The sequence below is a fragment of the Stomoxys calcitrans genome, chromosome 1 (genome assembly GCF_963082655.1).
Source record: "Stomoxys calcitrans chromosome 1, idStoCalc2.1, whole genome shotgun sequence".
Lineage (NCBI taxonomy): Eukaryota > Metazoa > Arthropoda > Insecta > Diptera > Muscidae > Stomoxys > Stomoxys calcitrans.
Window position 1 is genome coordinate 105,394,647 of NC_081552.1, and position 20,043 is coordinate 105,414,689.

Sequence of the window (20,043 nt, forward strand, 5' to 3'; positions counted from 1 at the left end):
GAGGTAATCCCAAAAATTTAGCTTGGATATGCACAAACCGTTGCTGAAATTCATCAACTCGATACAACCATGTAATGATATTACCATACAATGCCTTCCGTTTAAATAACTATTCAATTTACACTATTTTTTTATGGTAAACCAAAGAGCAATGAATCGTAGCACTTGAGAATAAAGTACCCAAATGCATCTCAAAAAAATTGGAAACAATTCTTGCCTAGCAGCAACATAAGTAAATCAAAACTAATATCTCTATGCAGCTTTTTTCTGTGTGCAACTTTCTTTTCGACTATTCCTTCAAATCGTTTATTCGAGATTTTTACACAAAAAGTGTACTAAACGATTAGTGGAAAGTAGACATAGACAGACAGCGGCATGGCATGCAATAACAGCGGCAGGTAGGTCACAATCATCAGGTACAGGTACATCAAAAACAAAACAGCATGCCGTCATTCGCGAGTGAGCTCTGCAAAGAAACGATTGGATGGAAGTGAAAAATATGGAGTACATATATCCATAACTATGTACATAAATGGTAAAAAATACATTTTATACATTTATGAGAATTTCTAAGTGAAGAACAAAACGTTTTTACTCTCATGCAAGACAACTACTGGCTAGTTGCAATAGATGAAAAACTCGCACACAATATGGACTATAATACAGTACCATAAAAATCGCAAAAATCTGTAATCGCTTTTTAACGCGATTACAAATTTTTTTAAATTTTTTCTTTTCTTAAATATTTTCAAAATTGACTCAGTGATGCAGGTAGGCCGTGTTGCTGCCTATACAGTTTATGGCATCTTGCTTGCCACTGCATGACAATCTCTGACAGCCCATGTGTTTTTGATGTGGTTGCCTGTCGTTGCGTTGATGATCACATATCATGGCAAACCATTTGCTTAAGTAAAATTCGGGCGGTGCCGACTACACCTACTTTATAAGTGCAAATTGGCCAATACCAATTTATGGAATGCAAAGTTTTAATAAGATAAAGACGTTTGTTACGGCTGTAGCAGTGAAAATCGCACGATACATGTATATATGGGAGCTATATCTAAATCTGAACAGATTTCTATGAAATTCACCATTAATGTCGAGAGTCATAAGATAATCTTTTCTGCCATTTCGTGAAAAAAGGTTAACAAGTGACCATATTACTGCAATGTTAGTGCAAATCGGACGAAAATATATATGGGATGGGATTTTTTTACCGTTTCATTAGGCTTCGTCTTTAGGCAAACAAATGCCTTTGCCAAATTTGAAGAGGATCGGATGAAAATTGCGATCTGTACTTTTTACACAAATTTACATGGACAGACAGACAGACAAACGGACATAGTCGAATCGAATCGAAAGTGATTCTGAGTCGATCTGTATACCTATTAATGGGTCCATCTCTCTGGATCTGGATGTTTCAAAGAAATGCACTAAGTTCTAGTTATAATACCACTGTAAGAGTTTGGGTATAAAAATAAATACCTTGTTAGTAGATTTTTCCTTTTTGTTGACTCTATGATGCAAACGACCTATTTTGTCGGTGTATTCATCTATGGCACCAGACGGCAATTGCGAAAACCACCGCTATGTTTAAATTAAATTCTTGAATTCTAATGCAATTTCATTCAATATTTGCTAAGTGTGTGCGAGTGAGATTCAACGGCAGACAACACCAACTTACCCTTACCCTCAACCAACACCTCTAACACTTGATCAGTGTTCGGCACACATTGTCCAAGAAATGTTGGTCTTTTTTTGTAACTTTCGTAAAGGCAACATCAATTCTCATGTTTGCTTGAAGCAGTTGGTTGTCCTTCCTCCAAATTTGCTTGTTTTACTATGTTTTCGGTATTCTCTGGTTGTTAGGAAACAACCTAGACATTGAAAGTGAAATTTTTATGTCATAAAAATACAAAAAATGTTCCCCCAATAAAACTTTTTTGTTCAAAGAGCCAAATAAAGGCAACGACCCTCAAGTCGGCCCAAATCAAGGTACACATACACACATTTATTTGAGAACTTGTGCCAGGACAACGAAGGGCTAACAAAAAATGTTGAAATTGCACATTAAGTTCTCTCTCTCTCTCTCTCTCTCTTTTACCATCATATGCTCGCTATGGCACATGATGACAACCATTACCATTTTCTGAATGCCTGTTACAAATGCTTGTAACTTTTTCAAGATATGCTGCTCACTCTTTAAGCTTTCCAATCAGCCAACTTGAACTTGATATGATAGATGAATAAGGACAACAATAGTACAATAGTAGTCAGTGTTGGAGTCAGTAAGTATTGTAGTCAGTGAATGGTAGATAGTAACAGCAACACATTTCCCTCTTGTTCTCATAGCTGACGAACACTTGCAACACATAAACACGGTTTGGCTGAATGAATATAGTCCGTCGGTTAGCTACTGTGTGAAAGTACAAAACGCGGCAAAAGCACTTGAAACCCCCAGCAATGGTTGGAAGGATGGTGGAAGTGTCTGGGGGTAGTTTAAGTCTATCGCAATCATCAACCCAGCGTCAGTCAACATTAATGGCAGACAACGAACCAGACAGTCTTCCCGTCTGCCAGCCAGTTATCCAGCCAACCATGAGCAGCCGGAGTATATAAAATATTGTAATACAACTTTACGTTTTCCCCTAAAAAAGTAGGTAAAAATTTAACATTTCTTTCATGTGCTGTATTCGTGTTGTTTTTTTACATTCAATTTTGTTGCACACAGCAGCAACAGTCTGGAAAGGGAGTCATTGAAACGCTCTTAGGATATGCCAGTTGTTGTGTGTTGAATTTGTTTCATTGGCATACACTTGGAGAAAAAATGCCATGCTTTAAAAATCAAATCAAAGTAAAAAGTTCGTTATTCCTTTTAATGAAGGAACGTTAGATCGTGCCGAAGAACTGAAAAACGATAGCGAATTTGGTAGATAGCAATAATTGATGAAACACGTAATAGCGTGCTTAGTTCGGCAACACCGAATCATTCATCGCATTTGTCAAGAGCTGTACCAGGTTATCTACTGATGAACGCCATACTTGGTTTGGATGTTGGAGACCGTAATAGAAGATAAGAGTTGCGCCCTTATGGATTCAAGAAAAAAAATCGGGAAATATTTTTGCAAAATTTCAAGCACCTAATATTCCTCCTCCTTCAAAAGTAAGCGTGCTTCCGAGAGTCAGACAGAAGAACGGACAGACGTGACTAAATAAACATAGAATGTCCAGACGATCAAAAATATATATAATTTGAAGGGTCGCTGATCATTATTTCGATTTAAACTGACGAGGAAGACACAGAGGTACTTCACATGCCAAATTTCAGCATAATCGTGTACAAATTTGACTTCAAAAAATCAAATCCGAGTATCGTTTTCCATGGATCTCCCATCGATTGGGCGTTCATCGTGGTCATGAGCAGCTCAGCTGCGAGCTACCGGACGCGTCCACAGGTTGAGGATAGTGGAATGCTCCGTACGGAGCAGCTGCAACTGCAGTCGCGAACACTCAACGGTATCGTATGGAGAGTCTCAGTGAGAAACCGGGCAGCACCCGCTCTTGCTAAAATACCGAGTGCCTACACGCAAAAATTCATTCGTTTGTCATAAAGGACATTTTGGCCAGGTAAATTTCTCTTCTTAAAAACGTTGGACTTTGTTTACGATAAAAGTACATGTTTTTGTTTGATAAATTTCTGGGAAGAATTTGTGACATATTTAAAGTTTTTTTATCCTGACAATATCTTTCATTCGTGTTGTATAGAACATGTTATTCGGGTTTTCAACTAGTTTTTCTCTATAAATTTAACGTCAAACGTTTAAAATTAATTGTGCATATTGATAAGGACTACGATTACACGCAGATCTCAGTTGGTAAATCAAACCCATTCAAATTATATTTGGATTTTTTTCGATGTTATGATACACAATTGTATTAAAAGCCTTTCATTTTCGCACAACCCATTATGGTTTTGTATTATGATCTATTCGTATTTGTTATGCTATAAAGAAAGCAAAAAAAAACTGTTGTTGTTTTCGCACATTTAAATACCTGCTTTGTGATGGATGGATTTATCCCGTAAATGGCACCAAACAATGTATGTGCCTTAGAAATTCTGGTTGTGTTTTCTTACACCTGGCAGTCATACCTGATTTTTGTCATTGGACATACCAGCATAATTGCATCGTAACTTAAAAAAATTGACAATTTCTGCTTTCACGCTCTTTGCTCAGTCAAAACTAAAACGGAAAAAAAGTTGTGTGCGAGAATGTGTCTGTATCGGTGACGGGCACACAATTGCAATTATTTGCAAGCCTATGGGTTATTTTCCTGTGTACGAACAGACTAATATGTAATAGAGTGAGTACGCTCAAATACTCACCCTTTCTCTCAGGAGAGCAAGAGAGACACAAGAGAATAATTATTGGTCCTGTACAGAAGACCAAAGGTACAAGTACAAAGGTACTTCACATATAATCGTTTCAAGCTATTGAAGCATTTTGCAATTAACGATTTTTGGGTTTTAAAACAAAAGGAAGGTATTTTTACCGTAGACGAAGCCACTAAAGGTTTTACAATAAACAAAGTTAGTTACGTTCATTAATACTACGTTTATAAAAGTATTAGAGTAGGATTTTTTTATTTTGATGTTGGACATTTGCTGCGTAGTTTTACTCCTACTAGTCGATTAATTATAAGACGACTTAGCCATGACACAGTTGACTCCGATGCTTGGGTGTTGCTACGATACCGGACTTGAACCGACTTAAATGCAAGAATGAAAGACAATTGGGTATTATGTTAGCAGCACGGAGTTCCTGTAATAGAGTTTTTCCATTCTTTTTCAAGGATACTTTTCATTACACAATAAGCCTGCTACTGGCTTAGTTGCATAACCATAGGGGCATGGGGCGCTAGGTCAACGCCATTTTGTTGACCTTACCTAACCTAGCCATGTTCGTACTTCTGTTAAACTTTATAAGGACGTTATAGTCCTCTAATGTAAAGTTATTGAGCGGCTTTCTTATTACTTTTCAAGCGATGGATTTTAATGTCTTAACTTCTTTCCATTAAAAGACGCTTTTTTGACATTTTCCACTCAACAACCACAATTTTGTCTAGAGTGTATAAAAAAGTTTAACTTTAGCACCCTTTTGTTTGTAGCGTTTGTACAATAATGAAAGTAAGTGTACCATCATTGTCGGGAATAAATTGTTATTTTTCATAGGCTTTGCATAAAGCACGTTAACAGGGCGCAATGCAAAATCAACTAAGAGTTAATGGCTTGTTCTTTTTTTCAGTCCTGGCTTCAACATAGACCTTATCTAACACTACTTGAGTTTGTATGGAATTTTTTCTTTGTTTTTGGATTTGGTATTCCCGTTCCGAAATTTCGCCTTTCATGTGACCTGTACTGTGGCATGCTGTGAAAGCATTGGATCCTTCCGTGTGAGTGCGCCAACATAAATCATTTTAAATGTCTTTCCACTGTTGTCCTTGGAATCCTGTTTCCTCTCGCTTGCCTACAACGTGCTACTACTGCTAGTTCTGGTCCCAGAATCGTAGTAGTCTCATAGACTCCTTTACATACTTAAAACATTAATGACATCGCTGGGCGATGACAAAGGGGCTGGAATAGAGTTGGGTTGATTGTATCCAAACCAGTGGTGTTTTAAGTGAACAATTTTTTGTGTTAACCTTTGTGCCGACATCCATTATTGTCCTGTGTTGCTTTTATGCCATCCAGACGGGACAAGGGGGTAGTTGCTTGAACTTGAATCCGGTTTCTTGATACTCCTGTTCGTAGACTATGTTCAAATCGCCATAGTTTTTTCTTCTGCTTCTTCTTTTGCACGCACATTTCAAGGTATTCGTAGGTTGAACGCCTCGTATTGGGGCAGGGGGATAAATAAAGGGAACGCTAGGACGTTGTAAAAGCATGCATCATGTTGTTATTTGGCCATATCCATCTAGCTTAATGAATTTCGTTAGTTATGGCAGCTTTTTGTGTGCCTTGTTTTCCTGCGGCTGATGTTTCCTTGTTTCCATGAGGGTGGATGAAAAGGACTTTTCCATCGTTGTCCCCTCGGCTTGTGTGCGGTTGTGAGCGAACACACGCAATGTTGCGTACGGTTGAAAGGACATGAAATATGTTTATGTTTTTCACCTACTAATCTATAAATCGATTTTTCTCGTGTGCTAATGTGTACTTTTTCTTTGTTTTATTTATAAATCTCATCTGCTGTTATTTATAAAAAAAACCTCCACCACGCAAACGGAGATATATAAAATTTTTAATATTTATGCACCCCCAAACGAAGCTTTAATGAATTATGACCTTAAATTAGCAGCAAAACAGAAATAAAACAAAGAAGCGCTAATAAATATAAAAAAAAATAATCTAAGAATAAAGTATTGTATATTTTAGTTATGGATAGAAAATAGTCCAATAATTTGAAAAAAGTAGGTTGCCCCATCAGCTGAGTTGGTAGCGTGCTCTGACTACCAATACGGGGGTCGTGGGTGCATTTCCCACCAAAAGCCTGGTCTATCGCTTCTGTAGTATCACTTACTAAAAATATCAACGCGAGTCCGTTAATATTTTGAAATTGTTGCGCTTTGTTTGTTTACTTGGGGGTTGGGGGACGCCCCATCCCAACGGATGGGTTTACCGATTGGGACAATATGGGTATCAAATGAAAGCAATGTAAGAGTAGAGTTCGAACTTGGCATAAAAATGTCACACTCACATAAAAAAATATTTCTTGGTGTCTGAGGGGCCCCCCCAACCGCCAATACCACCAGCAGGACATATTTACCGATTGGGACATTATGAGACTCAAATGAAAGGTATTTGGGAGTTCAATAAGAATATGGTATTAAAAATTGGGTCCAAAAGTAGCGCCCAAAATCAAAAGTGGAGTGATCGGGAATATATGGGACTCGAATAAAAGGCATTTGGGAGTAGAGAATGAATATAATATTTAAAATTGGGTCCTAGTACCTAGCGAGCCGTCCAAAACCCAAAACCACCCCAAAAATACCACCAAAAATAAAAGTGGACCGAACGGGACAATATGGGACTTAAATGAATAGTTTTCGGAAGTAGAATACGAATTTGGTGTCAAGAATTGGATCCAAGTAATTAGAGCGTCGCCCCCAGAGTACCGTCCGAAATAAAAAGTGAACCGATCGGGACAATATAGGACCCCAATGAAAGGGGAGATGGTAACCTAGAAATAAAAATGGTACTCAAGTTTTGGATGGAGTACCTAGGTACCTAGGGGGGCCGCCCCACCCCCAAAACCTATCAAATATATATGTAGACTAATCACGATAATATGGGACTCAAATGAAAGGTATTTAAGGTTAGAAAACGTATATTCAATTGTCGGACCACCCCAACCCCCAAAAAACCCCAAAATCGGACATCGGGGGATCACCTCACTCCCGAAAACACCCCTAAATCGAACTTCAGGAGAATATTGGGCTTAAATAAAGTCTTTTAAGATTACATCTAACATTTAAACCTTAATGACCCTAAAACTTCAGAGCGAACTCATAGACCAATAACGATTATATGGGATTCAGATTAAGGCATTTATATTGTTATACTGTTAGTCAAGTGATATACATATACTATTTTCGTAGCATGGTACAAGAAGGCGCAGCAGAGCGGTCCCGGTTCAGCTAGTATTTATATAAAAAAAATTTATAATAAAAGACTTTTTCAGAGCATACAAAGGGCTACTGTTTTAACTTCTGTGTAACACTTACGTGTGATATATCAATTTACAAAATCTACTAAAATATTTAGCACGTATTTCTGCTGAACAGGCAAAAAAAAAATTTCTACGATAACAAATTTGAATTCTGTGTTATTTAATTTAATTTTATCTTACATTATTTTATTTTATTATGATCTATTTTGTTTAATTTATTTTATACAATTGAATTCAATTTAATTTTTATTTATTACTAGCTGACCTGGGCCCGCTTCGCTGCGCCTTCTTTTACTTTATATGGAACAAATTTTTCCTTTGAATATTTATTTTCGACAATTAAAAAGCTTTTAGTGGGGAGTACCATGCTACGAAAATAGTATATCGCTTGACTAACAGTTTAACAATATAAGTTGATCTGAATCCCATATGATCTTTAATGGTCTACGAATTTAAGTTTGAATGCAAGGTGTACTCCACTCTTAAAATACTTTATTTCAGCCCGATATTCTCAAGATGTCGGATTTAGTGGTTTTTTGGGGATGAGGCGGTCCCCCCGACACTTGGCCCCAAAATTGGTTATCAAATTCGTTTTCTAATCTCAAATACATTTAAGCCACATATTGGCATGGTCGAAAAATTTTGACCCGTTGGGGGGTGTTTTGGGGAAGGGGCGTTGCCTTAAATCCATAGTCCTACATTTGGATATCAAATTCGTATTCTACTCCCAAATACCTTTATATAAGCTCCATATTGCGATGGTCAGTAAAAAATAACTGTTTGGGGTGTATTTTGGAAAAGGAGTGGACCCCCAGAAAATTGGTCCCGAAAGTGGGTATCAATGTCTTTAAAGTTGTATCTTTACAAAGAAAGTTTTATCTTTACATAAAAAGTTTAGGCAACATGTAGTGTCGCAAAATGCAATGAGCAGACATAACAAATTTTATTAACATTTTAGCTATAACAAATAATTTCGGGGTAGGCCCAACGCTTGGCGGAAGTGTGTCTTTAGAGAATTTTTCATTGAAATTTAGACTTTAGAAAAAAGATATTAAAATTAAGCCTTTGAAGAAATGTCATCTTTGATTTGTCATAAAAATCTTGCCTTTAGAAAAAATGCATCATCAACCATAAGTTGTTTAATGTTTAAGCAAACTTTCAACATATAAATAATTTCGATGGGTTCTGGCTCCGTCTAAGGTTTTGTTCTAGGAGAGTGTTACGTCTTAAGAACAAATTTCATTAAAACTTTGTTTTTAGTAAAAATTCCATTACAATTCCATTACTTTAGAAAAATAATTTTGTGGCGGCCCTGGCCTGAACTATATTATAAGCTAGCATAAGAGCTGTAGTTAAACCTGCAAACGAAATACCATTTTGTACAATTTAGTACCTTAATGTATGAATTTTAAAAATTCCTCTAGTCGCCCGGAATATACTCTCAAAGTGTATCGGTCAGTTAAGAAAGCATCATTCCGTACGTTTTAGTACCAAAATATACGAATTTCAAAAAAAATTCTTCTGGTTGGCCGGTATATACTTTCAATGTGTACCGGAATCCCAAGTTTCAGAGCTCCAGCACAATACGTACAAAAAGTACAAACTTGTACATTTAAGTACCTAAATGTAGGAATTTCAAAAAATCGTCTTGTCGCCCGATACATACTGTCAAGGTGTACCTATATCCCAATTTGGAGAGCTTTAGCTCAATTGGCAAAAAAGAACCATTTTGTACGCTTTAGTACCAAAATATACGAATTTCAAAAAAAATCTTATCGCCCACTATAAACTGTCAAGGTGTACATGTATCCAAAATTTCATAGCTTTAGCTCAATCTGTAAAGAAAGTAAAATTTTTAACGTTTTTTCAAAATCTGTGCTTAAGTACCATCCTATAAGCTTTAGTACCCAAATGTACGAATTTCAAAAAAAAATCTTAAAGTCGAGTGATTTAAACTATCGAGGTTTACCTGTTTCAAAAACTTACGACCTCTAGCTCAATCTGTAAAGAAAGTACCATTTTGTAAATTTTAATACCAAAATGTACGAATTAAAAAACAAAAATCTAGTTGGCCGATAAATACTGTCGATATATACCTGTATCACAATTTGGAGAGCTGAAGCCAAATTTGCAAGGAAGGTACAATATGTACGGATTTCAAATAAATCTGCTGGTCGCCCGATACGTTAGGGTGTACCTGTATTCAGATTTTGGTACCTAATTGTATTTCAAAAATGTCTTTCAAGTTTGAGAGCTGTAACTCAATCTGTAAAGAAAGTACCATTTTGTACATTTTAATACCAAAATGTACGAATTTCAACATACTTTTCTAGTTGCCCGGTAGATACTGTGGAGGTGTAACAGTATCATTATGTGGTGAGCTGCAGATCAATATCTAAACAATGTACCACTTTGTACGTTTTAGTACCAAAATGTACGAATTTCAATACATGCTGTCAAGGTGTATCTGTATCCTAAATTCCTGATCTGTAGCTCAGTCTATTAAAAAAGTACAATATAGTACGAATTACGTCACTAAAAGTGCGTTTTCCTCCTCTTTTGGTACTTTTCTAACGTTTCGCTTATGGTATTTTTGTCCAGACTACGATAATTTTTATCAAATAGCATTATACTAGCTGTCGCCAATCGCTGTAAACAAAGATAAACTATTTCGTAATATTTTGCACTGTTTTTGATACCAAAATGTACGAATTTTGAAAAAATTAATCAGTCAAACTAAATATTTTTCCTAGCTGCACCTACTGCCGCATTTCAGAGCTCTTGTTCAATCCATTTGGTAAAATGGTACCGATTTCGGTACTAAATGTACATTTTCTCTCGGTTCGGCAACTATTTTTCAAAAATTTTCTCTTCAGCCCATTGTTACGCAACATCATGGCAGATGGCAATTCTGTCAACAAAAACCATGCTGCTTTCAGCAGTGCCTCGCCCTTGACTAATCGGAACGGCAGAATTTTCGGACCGATTACCTGAGACAACAATAAACGTCGAATGTAAAATACGAATGCCATGGTTCCAAAAATGGAAAGTAGAAACCCTACACTCAACGAAATTTGTTATTTAAAATAGCAAAGATTTAAAATAGCAAAGAAGTACTTGTCTGCTGAAAACGGGAAAGCATACATAGCTGCTATTTCAGCAAACAAAGAGTTGCTGCTTTGGCGTCTGCTATTCCAACTAACAACAACTGCTGTTTGAACTTCAAAATCTGCTAAGTTATTGAAAACGCATTACTGCCGAACACGCAAAAAAACAGTTTCCCATATAGTATTTTAGTGAGTTCTTTTCCTCCTTTTTATGTTATTTTTTATTTATATAAAAATTGTTTAAGAAAATTATTTTTATCTTTTGAATATTTCAATCGAACCATTTAAATGCCTTGGTCAACAAGGCTGTAACCCAACGGGTTACCATAAAAAAAAAACAGCATTCAATGTCGAAGTTTGTCTTCATCTTGGGAAGTAATGTAGAATAAGATTTACTGTGATACGTTTAACCGCTTCTGTTAAATATAAATTAGGGAAGTTATGAATGAACTGCATGTTTAGTAGCTTCAAAGTGAAATATCCTCGGTTGAGCGTGGTACGCAATTTTCGACTATTTTAGCTAGGTGCTTTAAAAGAAGCTTCGTCATAATCTTGTAGAATTTTTGGTACATCATGTAAGAAAATTGTCCAGTTTTCGGCGACGGCTCCATGTTAAAATCACAACATTAAGTGCAGTTTTGGAGTAGATCCGCATCCCCAAAAACTAAATTTTTTACATCTTTGGAAGCAACAATTTTGCTGGGGGTCAAAACAGAACCATTTAAGATATGTTAATTTCTCATAAATAATGTTTGTAATGTTATTCAAATCCCTATTATGCTTCAATTGGTTTAGCATCATAATTTGGTTGATTTTATTGCGATGGGTGAAATCACTTCAACCCAACGCTTTGTAACAAATTATGTTAATTAATTTTATCGCTGACAAACAGAGTAGTAAAAAACACATCATTTATTTATTAACTCTATTCTGGTCTTTAGTCGACAGCACAAGAGAATGAGTTGTCCTTTTTGGCTATGCCTCCCTTCATTGTCATTGTCATCGTCATCATCATCATTCATTATCTTGCCACAAAGCAAAACAATTAAGATAAGTCCATTCTGGCCAACACTTTTGTGCTTTATTGTTTGTTTGCTTAGCGCTAGCAGAGCAAAAGGCCACATTGTGTTTGTTGCTGTTATGGCCATTTGAACTTGTTATATCCATAACTGCCTAAAAACATTTTTAATTATATATTGTAAGTCCTGTTGTTGTTGCGGCTCATGTTCAATGCCCTGCACACCACACTCATAACAATTACCAACCATTGTCTATCGTGTGGCCCATAAAAACTAGTAACCGTGGTGCCAACGACCAGACCCTTAGTCCACCCTAGATGATAGACAAGTTATCAAAATTATAGGACTTTATATACAAGTCCTCCCACCAAAGTTGTTGAAATGTTTCTTAATGTTGTTCCAGAACTTTAACAATTCGCTTGGAAAGCTCATGCGGGAAGTTAAAAATGTACATATACGAGGATGTATGCATGTGTGAAAGGTAATTACATATACTAATTCATACATCTTCCCATGAATACATAGGCAGACACGCTTTGCCATATCTGTCCCCATATCTCGTTTGTTTCCCCTATAGGACCTTTGTTGTGGGTTTATTATCACATCAAGTTATGTCAAGCGGGCGTAATAGTAGGAGGATTTAGGAAATTTATTTTAATGATTTTTCAAAATGAAACATTCCGCAGTTGAATGTGAACACTTGTCGTTTTGTATTCCTCTGAATCTGTTTTGAAATGAAGGGATTGTAGGCCGTATCGAAGGAAACAAACAAAGAAGTTTACTAATTTTAATTTCGTGGATAGTTCGGCTTGAGGTCATGTAATTAAAAAAAAAAAAAAAACATATGTCGGTGTTTTTTTATTGTTTTATTTTAAAATTTTCCAATATTTCGATTACCGTCGGTAATCTTTATCAGGGAATGGATAACTAAAAAGATTATAGCAACATAAAACAGAATTTAGCAAAAGCACAGAAACAAAATATGAATTTGATTAAAATTTAACCTTTGAAAACAGAAATTACATGTTATAACAAGTGAACTTATTTCTTACACCACACAAGAATGACTGAAGCTTGTTGTCTATTGCTTATATTAGTCTATTGCTTATATTTTTGTATTAAGTTTCTATATATTGGTGCACGGTGTCTGTATCCGTTTTGTAGTTCATACGTTCGGCAGATGGGGTGTTAATTATGTGCAGCATTTCTAATGTGTATCTTCTTTTGTAGTTAGGTTCTTGGGCTAATATCTTGACGTCCTTGAAATTTGGTACATGTAGTCGAGTTGCACAGTGGACTGTGAGTGCAGTCTTCTGTTCTAAAGGCTTATCCTTTGCCTTTTGATCCGATTTATGAGCGGAAACCCTTGTCTTCAGTTCTGTTTTTGTAGTGCTAATATATGCCCTTGAGCATATATTGGACTTGTCCCCATCGCAGCTTATCTTGTATACCACGTTCGAATCTTCCTCTTTCCTTATCCTGGTTTAAGTCTTGCTAAATAGGTTGTTGACGGTATTGCCGCTTTTTAGTGTCAGTTGGTATGAGTCTTTGTTGTAAATGTTGAAATTATCAAATCTCTCCGAAAAGCCTAAAATATATGTTGTCCTTTTATAAATTCTTGGTGCAAGTTCCTTCGTATCCCTGTCCTTTTTATTCTTCACGTGTTTTATTAGATCCGTTACCATTTTTCTTGGCAAATCATTTTGTTGCTCTAGTATGTTTCGAATTCTCTTCTCATTTTCGATGTGGAAGGATTTGTCGCTTATTTTAAAAACCCTATCGATAAAATTTGTGGCAGTGTTGATTTTATACTCCTTGGATGCTTTGAATAGAAGTTAATGAGCCTTCCCGATGCTGTTTCTTTTTGGTACCAATCGAGCTTCAATCTGTTGCCTTTTCTATGGACTATTGTGTCAAGGTAGGATAGCATGCGATTTGTTTCGCATTCCATTGTAAATTCGATCTGTTTATTGAATGAATTCAATATTCGGAGTGTGTTTTCTACTTCATTCTTGTCGATTATGCAAAATATGTCATCTACATATTTGGTCAAAAATCGCGGTTTGCTCGTCAGTTTATCAATACATTTGTCTAGTAGTTCCTCCATTATTATGTCTGCTACAATCGGCGATAATGGAGACCCCATTGGCATGTCCTTTTTTTGTTCATAAAACCCGTCGTCATATATTTCTATAAGTAAATCCATTGGAATTTTTGTATATTCTTGAATAATTCTCCATTTCTCCTTTATTGTCGATATTGCCAGATTGACAGGAACACTGGGGAACAAGGATACAACATCGAACGAGACTAGTTATTCCGTGTCTTTAAGCTCTTGGTCGTTGATTCTCGTTTTGAATTCTATTCCGTCCTTTATGTTGTATATTGAGTCCATCGTAGCATTGTTTAATATCTCTGTGATGTATTATATTTGGATAATCCGTATTAAGGGGGGTTTATGGAGGAACATATCGGCCTAAGTGGGGTGCCTGTTTTTTTTTGGTAGTCCATATATCCATAGTCCATAATGTTTACTAATTTTACTAAATTTAGGTCAATTCACCGAAGTGGATGAGCTTAATAAAGGGTTTTCCAACAAGAGGTGTTATTTTGAATCACTCGGTGTATCGGAAGCTGTCACTTTTAAAGCTTTCATTCCTTGAATTTTGACAAACTTCTCCATTATTAAAAATAGAACGATAGATGCCTCAACAATGCATAGAATTCATTAAAATTCACTACAAAAAAAGTGAAAATTTTGCAGCCAGAGTTCGCAAAACTAAAGCATTTTTGGGTCACAGTGATGTACCTTGTCGGACCGCAATACTCGCACAGCAAAATTGTCGCATTTGGGACTTGAAGAACCCTAGAGTTATTGTAGAGAGCCTCTCCATCCTCAACGTTTAACTGTTTGGCGCAGTTTATGGTCCGACGATAAGTGAGACATTGAACCTTACTTTTTCAAAAATGGGATTGGATCAATAGTCACAATTGAGTCTTTCAAGAAGACGGCGCTACGTGCCACACAAGCAACGAGACCTTTGCTCTTTTACAGGAAAAGTTTCCGGGCCGTCCTATCTCTGGAAGAAATGATCGCAATTGGCATCGCGATCTGGTGATTTAACACCTTGTGACTTCTTCCCTTGGGGCCACGTGAAAGATAAGGTGTACACCAACAGCCCATCAATTCAATACCCAGTCAATGTAATACCTCAAATATAAAATTCGTTAGGCTTTCGATGACATAGGGCATCCACTGTGCATTTTGGTTATGGAAAATGTCATGAAAAGGATATAGTCCTGTAAGCGTAGTCGCGGTGGTCATTCGGCTGATGTTAGTTTGAAAAGAGGGTGCAGATATTAATCCGCCCCATGCCACTATGGACATACACCTAACCCAGTAATCGGCTTGTTGCGTGCTCTAAAACTATAAAGTAACCTCTAAAAAGAAAAGTTGAAGTTAGGAATTCCGTGCTACTTACAAAATCCTTAATTGTTTTCAATACCACTCCCCCAAGTTGGTTCATGTCTGGTATTGTGTCTCCAACTAAGTGCCGGTATCTGTTAGACGCAAAAGCCGGACAATGACAAAGAAAATGCTCCAACGTCTCATCATCTTCCCCGCATGCCCCATTACGTCTTTATTTTTATATTTTTACTGATCTCCTTTTTAATGCCTTTCAGTAATAGCCTCGTCTTCTCACAATCCGGATCTCCCCAAAGGATTTTCGTTGTCCTGCCGACCGTTTCAATGTTCGTTTCAGTGTTAGTCGCCCACGCCCTTAACTTGCACTGCGTCGCCCCAAAAGGCTTCGTATTAACCATGTTTGTTGACGTCAGTCCTACACTCTTAGGAAAAAGCCTGCTGAAAATAGCAAACAATGTCTTCTGACTGTTAGTAGCAGGAGTTCTGCTATTTCAGCAGTAGCTCTGCAATTTCAGAACAGCAGTCCTACTGCGGAAAAGTCTATTTTTTTGGTGAGAATGATCGCTGCTTAATTTTTGATACAAGAAGAAGCCCTTATGCGGCATTTCTCTGCTTAAAGCACCTTTGCACTGTTGTTGTTCTACTTTACTGAATACGGGAGATGGATTGTTGTTGTTGTGTTAAACGGCAAAATATCAGAAAAACCAAACCGAAGTCGTTTTTAAAGGTATTTTCCTCGCAGATAAAGAACAACACATAAGTAGACTACAAAGAATTTGACACAAACAGATTTAAAGAATTTTCTTGAATGAGATATTGACCAGTAGTCAAACGAAGATGTTTGTCTCAATGGCTGTCTACTTTCCATATGGGTTTTTATACCCTCCACCATAGGATGGGGATATACTAATTTCGTCATTCTGTTTGTAACACCTCGAAATATACGTCTGAGACCCCATAACGTATATATATTCTTGATCGTCATGTAATTTTAAGTCGATCTAGCCATGTCCGTCCGTCTGTCTGCACGCTAACTTTCGAAGGAATAAAGCTAGCCGCTTGAAATTTTGCACAAATACTTTTTATTAGTGTAGGTCAGTTTGGATTGTAAATGGGCCAAATCGGTCCATGTTTTGATATAGCTGCCACCTTCCGGCAATATCTATGTGTACAAGGATCTGTTGATCAGGTAATTTTCTTTCCGTTATATCTTCCTTCCAAAATTGTTTGTAAAAATATCCAAAGTAGTTAAAACACATAACCGGCCTTAAAATGCAAACATTAAAAATAGCACTAAATAAGAAACAAAAAAATCATTTCATCTTTTTTTTAAATATTGTAGCAGATTTTTATATTTAAAACAGCAGATTTTGTTAGTTGAAATAACAGCAGGAAATGTTTGCTAAAACACCAGCACTATGTTTGCTGAAACAGCAGTAATGTCTGTTTTCTCTGTATCATCAAACAAAAACTGTTGTTTTAGCAATAATTTTTGCTGTTTTGAATAACAAATTTCATTGATATGGCCTGGCACTCAATACAATGCGGATCGTGCCTTCCTTAGAGAAGCAGTTAATCTCCGACATCATCGCGTTAACACCATACCACCTCATGCATTCCGTGATCCCCCGCATCGCTGCCAGTAGAACCGTAATATGGTCTGGCAGTCGAAAACAGATCTCAATCCGTGAATTCTCAATGAAGAACTCCAGGCCCACTCTAAAATTGTGTAAAATCTATCCAGAAACTTTCGAATTTCAAATGTAGTTGACAAACATTCTGCCCTCCATTTGGCAATACACTTTTCCCCAACTTTCCTTTTTTTAAGTTTTTACGAGGGTTGCCTTTTATATTTCGGGATTAGAGAACACAAAAACAACTGTTAATCATCGAAAATTGCTTTATTGTTTTTTAAAATATTCCCCATTAACATCTATACACTTTTGCATGCGTTTGAAACAACTGTCGAAGCACTTTTGCCACTCTGATTGGGGTATCTCCAAAACATGCGTTCTGTACGCATCAACCGCTTCTTCAGGTATCGAAAAACGTTGAACTGTCATTTTATTTTTCACGTACGGGAATAAAAAGAAGTTATTCGGTGCCAAGTCAGGACTATACGGCGGATGACTCATTAAATCGATGTTTTGAGTGCTCAAAAATGCAGCTGTTTCGTATTTTTGGAGCATTTCTTTCGACCAATCGACACGAGCCTTGTTTTTAGCGATTGACAAATAGTGTGGGACCCAACGCGAAAATTTTTTTGCCGGTCAAATGTTCATACAATATTGAATATATGCTGGTCCCACTAATGCCTGAGGTTGTCTCAATCTTACGATAGCTCACATAACGATCTTGCAATATCAGTTTGAACACAGCATCAATGGTTTTTGGAACAACTACTGATTTTAGACGACCTTCATGAAATTCATCTTGGAGTGAACTACGGCCTCGATTGAATTCACCATACCTCCGATAAACACTGGTCCTTGATGGAGTTCCATCGCCAAAAACTGAATTAAGTTTTCGAAAGTTGTTAAAAATAATCGCACGAAAATGTTCACGATTTAATTCAATTTTTGGGCGAGAGGAATCGTTCAAGTTACTGTAAACAAAACAAATAGCGCTCGTACGTCAAAACGTTCGGAGTACGTATAATCTCAAAAATGTCAAGCTTTACGATGGAGCTGTTAGTTGACAGATTGCAGCACAAGGGTTGCCCAGTCCCAAAATATAAAAGGAAACCCTCGTACAAATTGATACAGCCTTATATGTTTCTTCTAGCATGCTATGTATGTCGATAATAAATGTGTACATATGCATACACAAATTTGCCTACTTGCTATAAACAAATGTGGAAAGTAATCAGTTTGTACATGTGTTAATATTTCTCCAAGGAATAATTTATAAAGATGGAAATGTTTGTCGTTATGTGATTCAAGATATGGCCTAAGAACTTGTTTCCTTCAATATTGTTAACAATGGCGATAAGAGTTACTTTATAAAGTAAGTTTGTTTAAAATTTTCTTAAAGGCAAATAACTTCTTTCTTTTTATTTTCGATGTAGCATTAAAGGCTAAAGAGGAATTGAAAGTTGACCAAAGACTTTGTGAGGACTATTAGTTAAAAATTTGACTTTTTGGAAATCTGAAGGATTTGGTAAATAATTTGCAAATGGATTAACATTCGAATCCGCTAAATTGAATAGACCTTAATAAAAGGTAGGTTCATTAAATATATTTATTACTAGCCGAACCGGGCCCGCTCCGCTGCGTCTTCTTTTACTCTCTAATATCTAAAAATTATATATGTTTCCTTCCAGACAAACGTGCACAATCTATGAAAATTTTAATCGGTTCAGCCAAGTATCATATAGTCATAATGCGTCTAATGGCGTTTTTGAGGGGTGACATGACCCCCTATACTTCAATCTGATTTTGTATGCCAGATTCGAAATCTACTCCCGAATACCTTTCGTTTGAGCCCCATATTGAAATGAACGTCCTATATGTCTAAGTATAAGGGGGAGGGTTCGACCCCCTTACGATACCGAAAAATTATATAGCGTATGCTTCCTACACAATATCCGAAAATTTCGAGAAAATCGGTTCTGCTGTTTTTCAGTCTATACGGAACAAACAAACCGACTCCCATATTGCCGTGATTGGCTAATGTACCCATTTTGGTCATTTTTGTGGGAGTGAGGTGGCCCCCTATACTTCGACATGAATTTGTATGCCTGATTCGTTATATTGTCCTTATCGGCCCACTTTTGATTTTGGGTGGTGTTTTTGGGGTAACGGTGGAGGGTCCGCCACCTACCGTTATCAATAAATTAAAAAGCCTATTCCTACTTTTTGACCATGTACGTAATCTAGTCGGCTAATATGCCCATTTGGGGGTATTTGGGGGTGGGCGACCTCCCATTACTTGGACCTAATGTTTTATGCCATATTTGTAATCTACTCATTGATACTTTTCATTTGAGTCCCATATTGACATGAACTTCTAATATATCTGTGTAGAGGAGTTTTGGGGTTGGGGGGGTGGGTTTGGTCTGTTTACTTCCAGACCAACCTAAACAATCTGTTAAAATTTCAAGGTAAATTTTTACCCTACTGTCAAATACCCTTCATAAGAATATCATATTGCCATTATTGGGCTACATGTCAACTTGGATATAAGGCGGACTCTCAGCCACTTGTTAAATGTTTTAATGTTCGTATTCTAGTCCTAAACCCCTTTTAATACCCCCCAAATGGGCATATCGGCAACATGTCTTTTCGAGAATTGTTGGCCCAAAATTTCGATGTCAATTTCTCTCTATTCTCATATACCTTGAATTTGAGTCCTATAATGTCGGTGTAAGGATACATGGCCGTTGGTGCCTTTTGAGTTAAAACTCTCTGAAAGTTGAGTCCATATTTCAAAATAAGATCAGTACTCTACATGTAAAACTCTCATTGTCATGACAGGTGGTTTAAGGAAAAGGATGATCCCCAAACACTTGACTTCATATTCTTATGTAAGATTCGTTCTACCTTCCATTCGAGACCCCGTATTACCAGACCGCGCTACATGCCGCTTTGGGTTGTTCAGTGCCAGGGCAATCACTCACACAACCCCCGTCTGATATTGTAATATAAAGTGCACTCTTTTTCATCAAATGATCATTTTAAACTCTGAATATTGCAAGTAAATCTAGTCTAATAAAGTCTTTACGAACAAATCGAGTCTAATAAAGTCTATACGAACATAGAAACATA

The 20,043-nt window shown here is 36.7% G+C and overlaps 1 protein-coding gene and 1 long non-coding RNA gene across 3 annotated transcripts in view; both read left to right on the top strand.

The window, feature by feature from the left end:
• LOC106093455 (glypican-6) overlaps window positions 1–20,043 on the top strand; it is a 423,383-nt gene that overhangs the window by 314,495 nt on the left and 88,845 nt on the right. The gene's annotated exons all lie outside the window — the stretch shown is intronic.
• On the top strand, window positions 1,940–2,692 carry LOC106089148 (uncharacterized). The gene is made up of 3 exons (XR_001221563.1): window positions 1,940–1,995; window positions 2,187–2,288; window positions 2,353–2,692. It is a non-coding gene; the product is annotated as an uncharacterized LOC106089148 (long non-coding RNA).